The sequence below is a fragment of the Triticum urartu genome, chromosome 3A (genome assembly GCF_056163025.1).
Source record: "Triticum urartu cultivar PI428250 chromosome 3A, HENAU_Tu73, whole genome shotgun sequence".
Taxonomy (NCBI): Eukaryota; Viridiplantae; Streptophyta; class Magnoliopsida; order Poales; family Poaceae; genus Triticum; species Triticum urartu.
In genome coordinates, this window is record NC_141875.1 from 347,169,804 (window position 1) to 347,185,886 (window position 16,083).

Sequence of the window (16,083 nt, forward strand, 5' to 3'; positions counted from 1 at the left end):
CCCACCTGACCACCCCCTCCTGTCGTCTTCCTCCTTGCCAGGAGGATGAGCGCGCGTGCCCGACGCGTGGTCGCCGCACGCCGGCCACCTCCTGCTTTCCTAGCTACCCCTTGACATCCTGGAGGCTTTGGACGTCGCCACACACCCCCTGGTCCTCTCCCTTCACTACAAAAAAAAGACACAACCGTGACATTTTGGGCCGAACAATTTTTTTTTATGTCATACATATGACACTTCTATGATGATAATTGTGACAAAACCCGGTATCATCATAGATGTGGTGGGCTCCTACTTCTATGACAAAAAATCATGACAGAAAATGGGCTTTTCGTCCTGGGCGGGCCGGAGACGCAGCTGCATGACATTCTTTGGGCCGTCCATGACGGAAAAACTGTGGTATAAGCGAGGGGGAGGAAAATTTCGAGGAGTTCCCGGTTACGGTGGGAGGTCGGGGGCCGAGCGATGCGCGTTTCTCTCATACACTTACACGCGTGTGTGCGAGGCGTTGGCTCTAACTGAACCCGAGCGAGGCGTTGGGCTCTAACTGAACCCGAGCGATTACACTATAGGCTACGCGTTACTGAACCCGAGCGATCGATCGATGGCTGTTAACTGAACCCGATCGAGCGATTCCTTCGCTACTGCTGCTAACTGAAGCCGATCGATGGGATGAACAGTGAGCGTTGCGGGGGGGTTTGGATGAACAGTGAGCGATGGCATTGCCTCTGGATGAACAGGACCCCATGTTTTGATGGAGTGCTGGATGAACAGTAGACGGTGGAGGGGTGGTTGAACAGGACCCCGTGGTGTGGAGGGCTGGATGAACAGTAGATGGTGGAGGGGTGCCCGTGGAGGGGTGGTTGAACAGGACCCCGTGGTGTGGAGGGCTGGATGAATAGTAGACGGTGGAGGGGTGGTTGAACAGTAGCCGGTGGAGTAGCGCGTGGTGGAGGCTGGATGAACAGGAGCCCGTGGATGAACAGTCGCAGGTGGAGGCTGGAGGAGGTCGACGGTGGATGAACAGTATCTCGTGGAGGTTGGAGGGGGTCGACGGTGGAGATGAACAGTATCCCGTGGAGTCTCGTTTTGCGGTACGCCACACCCCTCCCGATGAACAGGACCCCCGTTTCGACCGTAACGCTCCAACACAAGTCCGTTTCGTCCGTTTTGCGGTACGCCACACCCCTCCCGATCAACAGGACCCTAGGTTTGACCGTAGGAGGTCCGTTTCCTCCATTTTGCGGTACGCCAGACCCCTCCCGATGAACAGGATCCCGTTTTGAACGTGGCCGGTCGAACACAAGGCCGTTTCCTCCATTCTGCGGTACGCCAGGCCTCGTTTCCATCGCCTGTTCCGTCCAAGCCCCCCCCGATGAACACGACGCATTTCGTTGCCTCCCCATGAACACGACGCATTCCGTTGCCTCCCCATGAACATGACGACGATGCTGTTTCTCCGTTCCGACCCATCCATGTACTCAAGCCCTGGCCATACGTATGCGTGAGTAGGCGTTCGAGACCCCACCCGTATGTACACATACGTGGCCGTATTTTCTTTCTTGCACCCTGGCTGCTATATGCACATGTACATGCTACGTGCGCGCCTCTACTACGACACGTGCGCGCCTCTACATCGACCATTATATATGTACGTACACGTTCGTGACCAGAATGACAACGCTACGTATGCTTCGACCAGGTGGGTCCCGACTGTCAGGCACTTCGTTGCGTGGGAAGATGTAGCTGGTGGGTCCCAGCAGTCAGGGGCAAACTTTTTTTCGCGAAACACGGTGCACCGTCCGATGGGTCCCCGCTTTCAGGTGGAGGAATAATTATTTTGCGTGTAATAAGGAGGCACTTCCTTGCTGCGGCCGTGGACCCAGCTGTCAGCGTCTCCACGCACAGTACTCTTCTGATGGAAGTCGGTCTTTGACCACATTGACCACGCCGCGTCAAGAGCACCACAGCGGTGGACGACGGCGAGGCCAAGAAGGGGACGACGCGGAGCCGGGGAAGACGCGACAGTGGAAGCCCGCGCGGAGAGGAGTACGAGGGTTCACTGGTTCAGCTGCGGTGTGAGGCTGCCGTCTCCGCAGGGCCTGGCTAGCGGTGGGAATAGTAGGGGGCGGTGAGGCCTCCGCGACAGCATAGCCAGCCACGGGAGGCAGGAGCATGCGGCATGACCGGCGCTGCTTTGGGCGGCTGGAGAAGGAAGACCAGAGGTTGAAGAAGCACTACGGCCGTTGGATGGACATTGTACAGTCACTGGAGCTAAAATCGTTCATATTGACTAAGTTGACAAAGCCCTTCGTCCCCGTCAACTTAGTAGGCCCACAAGTCAGCCTCCCACCAAGATGGGTCCCAGCTAGGCGGGGGAGTATTCATTTTTTTGTGCGTAATAAGGAGGCACTTCCGGTGGGTCCGAGCTGACAGTGGGGGGAACATTTTTTTCGTGAAATACCGTGGCCCGTCCGATGGGTCCCGGTAGTCAGGGGGAAACAATTTTTTTCACAAAATACTGGTGACCCGTCTGGTGGGAACCCGCTGTCACATGGAGGAATAATTATTTTGCACGTAATAAGGAGGCACTTCCTTGCGGCTGCCGTGGACCCAGCTGTCAGCCTCTCCATGTACAGTATTGTTCTGATGGAAGTCGGTCGTTGACCACATTGACCACGCCGTGCCGAGAGCACCACAGTGATGGACGACGGCGAGGCATAGGAAGGGGACGATCCGGAGCCGGGGAAGACGCGGCAGTGGATGCCCACGCGGAGAGGAGTACGAGCGCTCACCGGTTCGGCTGCGGTGTGAGGCTGCCGTCACCGCAGAATAACAGGGGGTGTGGGTGAGTAGAGGGATGCAATGGCCAGCGGTGGGAGTAGTAGGGGGCGCTGAGGCCTGCGTGGCAGCACAGCCGGCCATGGGAGGCGGGAGTAGGCGGTCCCGTCGGCGCTGCTTTGGCGGCTGGAGCAACAAGATCAGAGATTGAAGAAACACGACGATCGTTGGATTGACATCCAACTGTTACATCTTCTAGAATGGTTTGTTGACATATATAATAACTAAAAAAATCTTGCATACGCGTCAACTAAACAGGCCCACAAGTCAGACCACTCCCTCTTTTTTAATAATTAATATATATCTCATGGCAACTTCTTATGTAATTTATTGCAGTCATTTTTTTGGTAGGCCAGGGCCAATTTCGCATATTTCTGTGGGTTCCAAACTATTTTTAATACCAAAATGTCCAGCCAGATTTAAAGTACTTTGAAGATATATTTAAATTAGGTTAATGCCCAGTGAAATAGGAATCTAAAAATGTAATAAAATTCAGAAATTATAAAGTAATTGCCAATTTGTCATCTGTCTTTATATTTACAACCCATTTCATATTACTTTCAAGATTTGCAGGCGTCTTGAAAGAGTTGCAGCCCATCAGGGCGTAGAAAAATAAGTAGGCCTGGATTGGGTATTCTTTAGAAAAATAAACTGGGTTCATTTTCACAAAGAGAAAATAGCTGGGCTGGTCACATGGTGAACATAAAATATAAGCCTGGGCTAGACGGGCCACAGCCCAGTTCAAACCCTGCTCCCTCTCAACAATACCAAACAAAAAAAATACTGCTCGAATAGCTACCTCCCAGGATTCAGCCGATCTTGTGCTGTTCTCTTGTCTATTGACTATATATGCTCCCAATGTTGTGGGTCCCAGATGTCAGGAAAACACTAGGAGGAAGGATTTTATTTTTCCATACGCTGACGTGGTGGGCCCCTAGTGTCATCCTCTCCATGTACATATGCCGATTCCTGTTGTTTGTTGACCATGTTGACAACGCGAGAGGGCGGCGCCGCGGCGAGCGCACCAAAGCGCGCGGAGGCTGTCGGCATTAACAATTTAGGAGACGGTGGGGCGGCGATGCGTGCGCTGAGGCGCAGCCAGCCGTGGGAGGCGGAAGCAGGCGGCCCCGCTGGCGCTGGTTTGGTTTTGGCGGCTGGAGGAAGACAGGACTGAAGAAACACGACAGACTATAGTACTTAACAACCTTAACTAAAACTAGCAGGGGCACTTAACAACCAAAGCTGGAAGTAGTATGAGTACTTATACAGGTTCAACCGTACAAAGCACGCCTCGAACAGTGCTACTTCGCCTATAGTTAACCAAGGGAGAGGCCGCCAAGCCCCAGGACAAGGCCCAAGCGCCACCCCGCGCATCCAAAACCTTCTGAAAGCGGCTTCATCTCGCAACATGGTCAATAAACACGATATTTGCTTTAGAGCCATGGAGAAGCATGAACATAATCTTCTGTCCTATTCTCCAAGATGGACGTGCCTTCATTATTTGAGACCACCCATGAATAAGTATCTTTTCACCTCCAAGGTGAATTGAGTAGGTCGACATAAACATCATGTTGTGACCAAGCGCAAGTCTGACCCGACCATGGTCAGGCATCTGTATAGGAACAATAGAACTCGGCAGTTCCTGTTTCAAGAAGATCACAGTTGTAAAACTGTGTATGAGCAATAGTTTATGAACAACATATATAACAGAAAACAGCTCATACCATAAGTTTCTCGACACAGTTGGACCTGTTCAACGAGTGTAGTAGTGGCACACATATCCCACGTGGCCTTCCACCATTGAAACGCCCCACAAGGACCTCAAGACGATCAATAAAGTGTAGGAACTTGTGGATGTCGATCCAGTTAACTTGAGTGCCATTAGTAACAGCCGAGTTATTACAGAGTAACAAACGAGCAGACTACTTTACTCTGAAAAAACCTACACGTGCCACCAATTATAAGAAAATATTAGTTAGAAGTAGCATCTTTGTGAGAGATTCGTTGCTACTTCTAAAGTTAAATTGTGATTAGTTAGACAAAATAGGTGGATTAAGAAGTAATCGAGGCAACAAGCAAGAACCAAATACAAAACTAACATGGATGAATAATTGGAATGACGTCGGGGTGGAAGATCGCAGTGAAGATGAGACCAGGTTCTGCTATTTCCATCAACATTCATGCACCAACTTTCAGTCTGTAACACTTGAGGAAGTTTATCCAAGTTCGGCCATAAAAAAAGCAGCGATCTTCCTGGTTCATGAACCCAACTCAGAACTTATATCCATGGCTTGTCTTCACTGTGACCATTAAACTAGTGTATTCAGTTATGGCAAGGCCGAGCATCTTGAGTACATGTGTTCTGGCAGAGCAAATAATACACTGCAGGAAAAATAATATGAGAACACAACATGTTCAAAAAAAACCCACCCTCCCAGATAGAAAAGAGGATTCTAGGAACATACTATGCGCGTTTCAAAATGTTGTGTTAGGATGAGAAGGAACAAGTGTGGCGTTTCACCGAGGGCGCAGAAACCTGTAGGGTACTCGCACTTTGGGCACTGCAAATGAAACACACTAGATTCAGTAGGAAGAAAAATGCATCAACGGCGGCGGCTGCCATCCTAGGATTACCTGCGACCAAGGGACTTCGGTTTATCGGGGATGGATGAAGAATTCGTACCTGGTTCTCCATGAGAAAACCCTATGCAATCGCTGAGAGGGGGTTTTCTCTAAACAAGAAGACGAGGGAGAAAGGGATTCAGGCCCAGTGAAATATTGCCGCTTCGTCCGTCCAGCTTACTGCTAAAGCTGGAAAGGGGGGGTTGTGATTTGACGGCTCATTGGGCATTACTGCGGCGCTACGACCGGGGTGTGTCTACCGTGAAGTTGTGCACTCTAATTTGTGCATATGGCACGTGGACCCCATTGCCGGTTGCCCCACATATCAGCGAAAGGAAGTAGAAAGACAGGAGTAACTAGTTACACATAAATATATATTTTGACAGAGAGATACTCCCTCTGTAAAGAAATATACAAATCTTTTATATCACAGGCTCACCTTGCCGAGAAAATTACTCCCTCTGCAACGCACGGGCATTGTGGGGGTTCAGCTGAGAATATAATACTCAGATGTTTTTTCAGGGACAAAAGCTGCTTTATTGAAGATTAATAGTCATAGGTATACAAATAATTTCGGGGGTTCCTGTGAGCCAAAGATGGCATCCACAGGGCAAAGAAGTAGCAGCTTTTGCGAGCACATGCGCTTCAACATTACACTCGCGTTTTTCATGTATGATCTCCATGGTTTGGAACATATTCTTCTTCATCTTGATCTCGTCCATAATAACTTTGCTGGGCCCCAAGTACGCCTCTCCGATACGCTTGACTGTTGCTGAACAATCGGTGCTAATCTGAACTTGTTGCAGGTTTAAGTCAAGAGCCAGAGATAGCCCCTCGCAACATGCCATTACCTCTAGGATCTCTGGATCAGTAACACTTTCGCACACCAGTGATGATGCTCCAAGGAAGAAGCCTGTATGATCCTGGCTCACAACTGCCAGGGCTCCCCTTTCACCATTCCGAGATAACGCACCATCAACATTCATCTTCGCCCAACCCACAGCAGGAGGAGGATGCCACTTCTGCACTGAGCTAGTGCTTCTCGAAACCAGGTTCTGGACTTTGGGCCGCAGGCCGACCCTGCATGTTTGGGGGCCATGTGTTCTACCTCAGCACTTTTCATATTGCAAGCGATCGGTACGGCGCTGGTTTTAGATGCTGTCGCAAGGCGAATACACAAAATTGAATAAAGCACGGCAGCTGTTCGAATGAAATCTAATGAAAGTTCCTAACTAGCAATCAGAGTTGCAATTCTATCAACAATATAGCATGTGATAAATAATACTATCGTACTACTTATACACACAGGACACTTGTTTCACCATGCCATATTATTACACCAAAATCTCTCGAAGGATAGATCAGTTAGGCAGTTGCGTGCTGCTACTGAAGAATTTCAAAGTTGATTTGGACCAGCTCTCCTTGCAGAGAAAGTTTGATTTTGACATCATCCCCTACCGCAAGATATGATTTAGATTTGAACCTTGACCATCCTTTAGCATCAATCGTCATGCGACCATCCTTTGTACTTACGATATATTGAGCAGGTTCATTCGCACCAAGGCTGCGCATGGTACAAGAAACTTGGCCGCGGTCGCCCGGATTGTTGAACGACTCCCTCGTTGCTCTAGGAATTCTCTGTTTGCAAAAAAGAAGACATACCCAAACAGTTAGATCAACACAGTGAATCATGTGAAACAACATGGAAAGAAAAAAGAACGAAGCACTTGGGCGGCCAATGCTTACCAAGAAGGTGGACATGTCGGTTTTTGTAAGGACTTTGGTATATGAAGTGCGAACTGCAGCCCATTCTGTTGCCGGTGCAACTGCACGGGCCGGAGCAGATGCAAGTGCAAGTGTTGGTGCAGGTGCTGAAGCCGCTGCTACTGCCGGAGATGGTGCTCCTTGTAGAGCATGTGCCGGTGTCGAAGCAGGTGCCGGTGTCGATGCCCGATCCTCCGGTAGATCAGATTGATCTGCTGACGCGGTCGGTGCCCAATCCTCAGCTGGATCAGACTGAGCTGCTGCCGCTGTCAGTGCTAGAGCAACTATCGGTGCTCGATCTGTGCGAGACAGCGGCGATCATGTCTGGTCTGCTATGATTAGCTTTCTAACTTGACTAGGATCCGTGACCGTGATCCAGCCTTTTTCTTCATTTCTTTTAAACGCGAGAAGGACTAATTGTGGCGTTCTTGTTAAACCAAACTTCAGTTCATCATTGGGATTCATCTTGTACTCAGACAACAGACTGATCCAATTTTTTCCAGTAATATAAGTGATGGACAGTGCCTTCGTTATTGGCACAACATAAGAAGTGAAACCTGCAAAAATAGCCATCGTAGAGCAAACCAAACGGTTTATTCTGTGATGAATGTCACATGGCAAAACCTGCATTGTAAAATTGCTGGAAAAAAAGAAAACATGACATTAAATCAATAAGATTTAGATAGTGAATCAATAGGATTTACTTGATGTGACACGAGTGAATCCTTACCAGGAAATCACTATGTTGAAGGACTAAACAGAAGATTGATCGTTCAACTATGCGTGGCATGCAGGGCCCCGCCTACTCCCACAAGCAGTACAATCCAAAGGTCATGACAAATCATATGGACCGAACATCCATGGGGCTGGAAATCCTGGTGGGTGCAATAAACCCTGCAATGCATACAGATATTGGAGTGTAACCATAATTGATAGACCGTCCTCACAAAAAATATGATATGGATACTTCAAAATATACAGACTAAATTGAGTGGACAGACATTAACATAGACCATTCTCAGGACTGACCACACACCAAATGCGGCAGTACTAATAAACAATACATGGTTCACAAACACAAATCAAGAACTGAACAATAGTACTTACTACAGACAAGCAAAGTTGCACTAACTAAACTCTGTAGACTATTTTTTGCCACCGACCTACGGGATGAACCCGGCATAATTGACTAGGCCATGGACTTCGTGTGAGATGTCTACATGCACCATCACCATCTTGTCAACCTTAGAGAACCTAACAGAGTGGTCTTTCCACTCATAAACATGATGATGAAGACAGGCCGCATCTGATTTGTTGGGAAGCTTTACAAGAACCACACCCTTCATAATCGAAGGCACAACCAAGAAATTGTTGTGGTCAAGTACAGCCTCGAGAACACGCCTGACAACAATGCTATAGGAAAACACTAGTTCAGGACACGTGGCGACAAGGACACAGCAGCTGGATAGTTCAGCAGTAGAACTCATCATCAGGTCTTCTAGTTCACACGGCATGACTTTGAGAACTTCATCTCCACCGCGGACCTGGTTCTAATTCAAACAGAAACCATATTTTATTAGTACCTCCGTTCAGAAATATAAGATGATTTTCGATATTATACTCCATATATGACTACACACACGCACAGAAATGAGTGAACAAAGACACTAGAACATGTCTTCAAAGGCATGAGAGCAGAGGGATTACATGAAATATCCATAACACAAGTTACTGAGGCAAATATACCCTCTTAAAAGGTAGCATTGATGTTCATAAAGTAGTCCCTCTGTCCCAAAATGCTTGTCTTAGATTTGTCTAGATACGGATGTATCAAGTCACATTTTAGTATTAGATACATCCGTATCTAGACAAATCTAAGATAAGAAATTTGGGACAAAGGGAGTAGTTGAATGTAATCTATAAGAAATCAGTGTCAACCTCTCGCATGTTTTGGTCAAAAGAGGAATTTAGAACCGTCATTTGGCACACAAAAATCACATGCAAGATCACCCAGAAAGTTGTACTACTAGTACTAGTAATGCGTGTTAGATGAAAAAACACGATCAAGATCGAGAAAAAGATCGTCAAGAAGAGATATTACCTGGACTTGGTTAATGAGGGATCCCAGAGAGGGGGCTTGGACAGGGCGATGGCTTTGAGCTTGTCTGCGGTAGTCTCGGCGGGGTGCTTGCGCTTCTTCGTACAATGAGCCTCGACGGTTTTGGCCGGAGCCATAGACATCACTTCGGCCGGTGCTCCAGCGTCCATCAAGAAACTGTCAAATAGAAATAAAAGAAAAGAAACCATAATCACAAACCGAAAATAAGAAAAGAGAGGGAGTTATAGGATCAGTCTCGGGGTTACAAGACCGGGCCTTGGCCATAATGAACACCATTGATGCTGTCACCTTTCCTTCTTTGGGAGAGAAGAACAATGGCAGAAGCAGGTCGGGGTTTTCTAGAATAAATGAGGAAAAAAAATGAGGCAGAAGAGAGGGTTGGGTAGAGATGAAGCTGAGAGAGAAGAGTGAAATGATGGTTGCTTCGTCCGTCCAACTTACTGCTGGAAAGGAGGGGGTTTTGTGATTTGACGGCTCATTGGGCATTACTGCGGTGCTTCGATCGGGGTAGTCTACCGTCACTCTACTACGGAGTAATTTAGTGCATGGCTGGTGGACCCCGATGCTGGCTGTCCCACATGTCGGCGAAAGTGAGTAATTTAGTGCATGGCTGGAGGAGGATCCGCACGGTAGAGCGTGTCCACTGTTTTTTAGAAGAAGAAAAATGATTACAGCAAGCGTTTCCACTCTTATGACGGAGGAGTGTGAAACACGGTAGCCACTTGAACATACACAGTGCTCCTACTACTAGGCTTGTGCAGTGGTTCATACGTTAGTACTACACAATCTTGTTGCTATTGTAGTAAGATATGACGATAACAAATGATGTTGTGCGCATGTCAACTACTCCTATATGTAACATAGTACCGCTTTTTCGACTGTCCGGTCGAGAATGGATGGTGAGATCAATGTTAACAGAACTAGGTCCACAACGCACGGAGAGTACGGTGCTACAGTAATCCATGAAACATGAACTACATGAAGCACGAATAGTGTTAGGCAGGGTGTATGAAGGGTGCACGGGATGGGAGCAAAAGTTCCCTTCTCAACCCACTTTTGGGTGTTTGGCAGGGTGCATGAAGGGTGCATGAGTCCACACTAGTAGGTTGACAAAAATACACGAAGAGGAAACAACTATATTGAGATGAGAATGCAACCAAACACACCCACATGCTTTGTGCTACAGTGACTGATCTACACCGTCTGAGTTTGATCCAACGGTCATGTTGCGCCGAGACATGGAAATGCCTATGTAGAGGGTTTAGCCCAATGGCCGGCATCATCGCGCTGGCACGACGGTAGGCATCGCGCAGCCGCAACACGTGCGTGGCAACTTGGTTCACCAAGTGGCTGAGGCGATCCTGGACCTCGTCACGATCGGCCCGCTCGCGCTCTAGCCGGCTCCCCTGACGGCCTATCATATCTCCCGCTTTCTGCAGCAATGCCGCCGACGCCTCGAGCATCTTTGTGGTGGACGCCTGCCGCTTTTGAAGCTCCGTGAACTTCCGCACATAACGGAGGAGCATGGCACTCCTCTCCTCCTTGAGCTCACGCAGCTCCACGTCCTTGGCCCTGAGCTCCGCATCCTTGGCATGGAGCTCCTGCGTCAGGAGCCTCACCTCGGACTCCCTGATTTGCTGCGCCGCCAAGGCACCAGGTAGAAGCAATGGGGAGAGGAAGCAAAGGGGGCGAAATGGCTGAAAGGCAATGCAATCTATGGGAAGGCGGAGGGAGCGGGGAATCTTTTGGTTTTCACCACGGTAAAACACCAGTCGACGACTTCTCACATCAGGGAGCAGTGGGTACAGGCGGAGTCATCGTGACTAATTGCTGCCGTGCCTGCTCCCGTCAATCAAAAAATTAAAAATCTTGTCGCGCCTACTCCCGTCAATCAAAAAAATTAAAATTCTTGCCACACCCAAACACCAGAGCAACGCCGCGGTGGATATTTAAATTTACCTGCTGGCAAGTAGATAATAAAAGGGGTGAAAAGACAAATGTGGTGGTGGCCTAGCTAATCGGTCGAACTAGCCCAACTAGCTAGCCACCGTGCTTCACTGATGTACTCGGCGGGAAAGGTGGTCTTTCGTGATTTGACGACTCATTTACTTGCTTCGGTGCTACAACCGAGGAGGACCCAGAAAATGCGCGGTAGGGCGTCCCACGTCAGGAAGAATATATGCATGCACCACCCGGGAGGACCCCGAAACCGCGCGGTAGGGTGTGCCACGTCTCGGCACAGAGGAAAAATGTGCATGTAAAAATATACTGTATCAGACGTAGTAGAGTACCTATGGTTCGACCTCGGGACCTAGCTAGTCGGTTGAAAACACCCCACTAGCCACACAGCTTCATCATGCAAACATGGCATGGAGGATAGATGTGGTTAGCTCCATCTCGACCAGCCACAACGTCTCTTGTTCTAGGCGATTCATCTATTTTCCAAGTATTTTTAGTTGTAATAACACCACGGCAAGCTAGCGCGGCTCTTCGTGTGTGCCCGTGAAAAGGTTAGATGATGGAGAGAAGAGAGATTCAGATCGCAGACCTGGGATCCACCAGTAAGTGAGATAACGGTCATGCACGTGTTGACGAGGCACTCCCTCTACTCTACCCAACGCAAGTACTGTATAAAATTAAATTATGGGAGAAAGCCAACAACCGTTCGTTTTTTTAGGCTATCGACTTACGCTTTGTAGTCCAGGTTACCCGTTCGAATCTCGTCTTTTAGATTTGTTAGTTTTAGGTCCAAATTTGATTAATGACAAGTGGGACCCTCGTGTGTTGTTCTGATATTTCAGTGTAGGCTGGTTTTTTTGAACAAACACTTTGCGCGGTTAGACAAGTAACGGCACGAGTTACATGTTTTTTGCAAGTTTACGAACAAAAATGACAGCAGCATAGAATACACATCCACCCCGCAGCTTAGATACTATGGTGATACGAGTTTTTACACCGTTGGAAGTGAGATCCAATGGCTTGGGAGTAGTCTTTGTAATTATGCGCAATTTCCTAACTCTCCAATGGTTTTTTTGCAAATAAAACATTCAGGCCTCGTGTGTGCCGCTGCATCTTCGATCCAATGGCTCCCCGGTGCTCATATTAGGTTCTCCCCGTAGCTTAATTACCCGCTACAGTGATTGGAGTAGTTGTGTGCCGAATGCTACGAAAATATAATCTAAAACGACCGGAATAAATGCCTACACAGATTAATCCAAGGTTGGAGTGCCCCTCGCAATGTAAATAGCTCCGGCTTAGCGAGGGATGGAGAGCTAGTAGCTTCAACGCGTGGAAGATATGGTCTGAGAAAGCGAGGTCAATCAAGAGACATATAGATAGAGAGACAAAGTGAGTGTGGTCCGACATTCATTGAACAAATATATATGCTCTGGAGAGATATTGTCCGATTGAGCTTTTGGCAAGGGTGAGGGCTGTAAGATAGAGCTTGAGAGATGATCCAGTCACAGACATGTAGATATATTTTGTGCATGAGAGGAAGCAAGGTCAACCGATCACATAGGGTCGCCGTGCGATCGAAAGAGTGAGACGGGTTGGAGAGAGTGACCTAGATAGATGATGTGCGTGAGAGAGTATACAATGTGAATAGGTCGAATTGGGCTCAACATGGTGATATATCATTTTTGTCCGAGAAAGAGCGAGGTCAATCGAGACATACGGAGAGAGAGAGAGATTGAGTGAGCGTGGCCCACCATGAGGTTGAAAGAGTGGTGGCGGCTTGGATGGACTGACCTAGATAGACAATCTGCATGAGAGAGTATAGAGTATGTCGATCGAGGCCCGAACAGGGATATATATCATTTGTGTGTGAAACAAAACGAGGTTAAACGAGACTCAGATAAAGAGAGCGAGATTGAGCGAGTGTGGCCCATCGTGTGGAAGAAAGAGTGAGACAGTCTCGAGGGAGTGACCTAGATATACAACGTGCATGCATGCGCATGCACGAGAGGTTGGGGGGCTAGATAGGCAATGCATGTATTTAGCGCGAGAGGGTGAGAGGGAGAGGGGGAGAGAGAGAGCTCGGCATGGGGTGCAATGGCGGGTGCGTGAGGTAAATACATTTGGTAACTGAGTGGAAAAAGGGGTTGTGTAGTTGAGAGACTAAGAGATCGAAACATGGAGAGAAAGAATGAATGTGTGTTGGAAACTGATAGCTTCCTAAGGTGGTTAGGAGAGGAAGATTGACAGATAAAGGAAGTATGTAGGGTTTGTGCGGGGGCGGGGGGGGGGGGCTGCTAAAAACAACATTTGAATGTACATAGTACGAGACTTAATATCGATGTTTCAATTCGGTGTACATTGTAAGATTTGAACCGAGGACCAGGCATATGGGTAATTATTTCGAATTCATGCCATACTAAGTTTCGAAAAGTTGACATTGACTCAGTTTGTTGTGCTATTTTGTAGGTCATATATTTGAATCCATCCAAAAGTTTTCTCACTACCATGGTGTTCATCATATACATATGAATTTGTATTAAAAAAGTAGCGTGGATACAGTGAAATGCGAAATCCACGTTAGAATTGGAGATCGCTACGTGACACACACTCTAATTCAAATAACTTACTACGTGACACACACTCTAATTCAAATACCTAATTATGTGACACACACTCTAATCCACGTTAGCGTGGGTACCGTTTCGATTTTTTTTTCAAATAACTCCTCATTAATTAATTTATAGTACTCCCTCTGTTCACTTTTATAAGACCTTGAAGACATTTTAGACAATGTGCAAAATAGTTCATTTTAAGTTGTCTGAAACGACTTACAAAAGTGAACAGATGGAGTATCTCATTTCGAATGACTAATTATTGCAAGGAAAACATTGGCATGGTAATACATATAGATTCGTTTGCAAACGAAAGAAGATTCTTTGCATTCTCAAATGTAGGCGCTCCAGGCAAACCAGGGTCGTGGTGGGGTGGACGCTGCTTCGGTGCCTTAAAGGCAACTGCCTTTGGGTCACTGACATGTGGGCTAGCCACCTCGTGAGCCCATATGTCATGGACACAAAGCCAGGTGACTTAAGGCACCAAAGCATAGTCCTGTCGGGGTGGTCGCGTGTGTCGGATGGACGCGTAGCACCAAGCCACCCACCCCTCTCCCCCACAAAAAAAAGGACGACGACAAATATAAGTTCGCGCTTCCACATTTCGGATTAAAATATTTGGAGGCCCCAATTCTAGCCCTGCAAAATCTCTCTTCTCCACCGTCCCCTTCTGCACCCAGATTGCTCAAATCCCTAATTCACCGCCAACCCTCAAATTGCCCCTCGTCTCGTCTCTTTCCCCACCGTTCCCCACCTCTGTGCCGGATGACGACGACGAAGACGACGGTCGCGCTTCACCACCGCACCGGAGCTACCTCATCTACGCCCTCGTCTACCGCACCGAGTGGTCCACCGACAACGTCGGCCGCCGCAACCGACGTGCCTCACAGACACCGAGTTCCACCGCATCAGGTGCGCTTCACCGACGCCGTCTCCCAGCTCACCGGGGCTACTTCACCGAGCACATCATCGCACCTCCGCCCCCCGAGGCCGTTGGGGCTTCACCAATGGTCTCATCCACCGCATCATAGCGCTCCGCTGCCACTCAGGATCTGCATCCGTGCGCGGCCAGCCAACGCCAGCGCATCACCCTCAACGGCTCTGAAGTGACCCGCACTCTAGCTAGGCAAGCATGCCCAAATGCCAGCCCGAACTAGGTATCCACACATCACTCCCTTGTGCACTGTTCCTACGATGTTGGGATATCCTTTCACTGCTCTCTTAGCTTACCCGCCTATGCAACTCTGACCTTAACTCTTATTTCTTCTGGAGATATCATCTGAAACAAGAAAATCCATATTTTAGCGAAGCACGACGGCGCTACGGGATCTGGTACACATCCTGCACACCCGTATAACCTTGTAAGTATCTGTTCTCCGGTACAACATCAAGGTCGATTCCTCTTATTTGATCAACCATTCGCCATGTCAAAAATGCAGAGGGGGATGCAAGGAGCACAAGGCCTGCACATCCAAGCAAGTGGTAACATGGAATTGTACATGGAACATCCCAAGCGCAAGCAGAGCTGCAGTGAGCCTATACAACAAGCTAGCGTAAGTCCATGCATTTCATTTAATTCGTACTGGCATTCATGTATGATTTGTGTGCAGTGGTTGATCCATGAATTCAAGTTACCAGGGGCGAACATTTAACTTAAAAAATACGAAGGCACCTGCACTCCGGAAATCAACATAACTTGAGAAATGTGAAGCTACATGCACTTTCAAAACCAGCTACTGATCCAAAGTAGTTCAGATTATAAACACTAAATGATGCAAGCACCAAAAAACACAAAATGCAACATGGTGTACAAGGACTACGAACATGGTCTGTACCTGCTTGAATTATTTGTTCTCTGGCTGAAAATATCGAAGTGTAATTGCACGTATAACCAGTGCGCAAACTGCATATCAATATATCTATCCTGCACAAGTATGCCAATAGTTTCAAACAACAGATTAGAAAAGTATTTATGCTATGTTGTCATGATACGGGGACTTTCTGGTAAATGGTCTCGACGTTTCCTCAAGCTATGAAAATGCACTATAATTTGCTTGTCAACAATGCCTGCAAATCTCTATCTCTCTCAACATAGTAGATCATCATTAGACACTAAATCCTTCAATGAGCTTGCAAAATGCTTGCATTAGATCCCTCATTAGACACTAT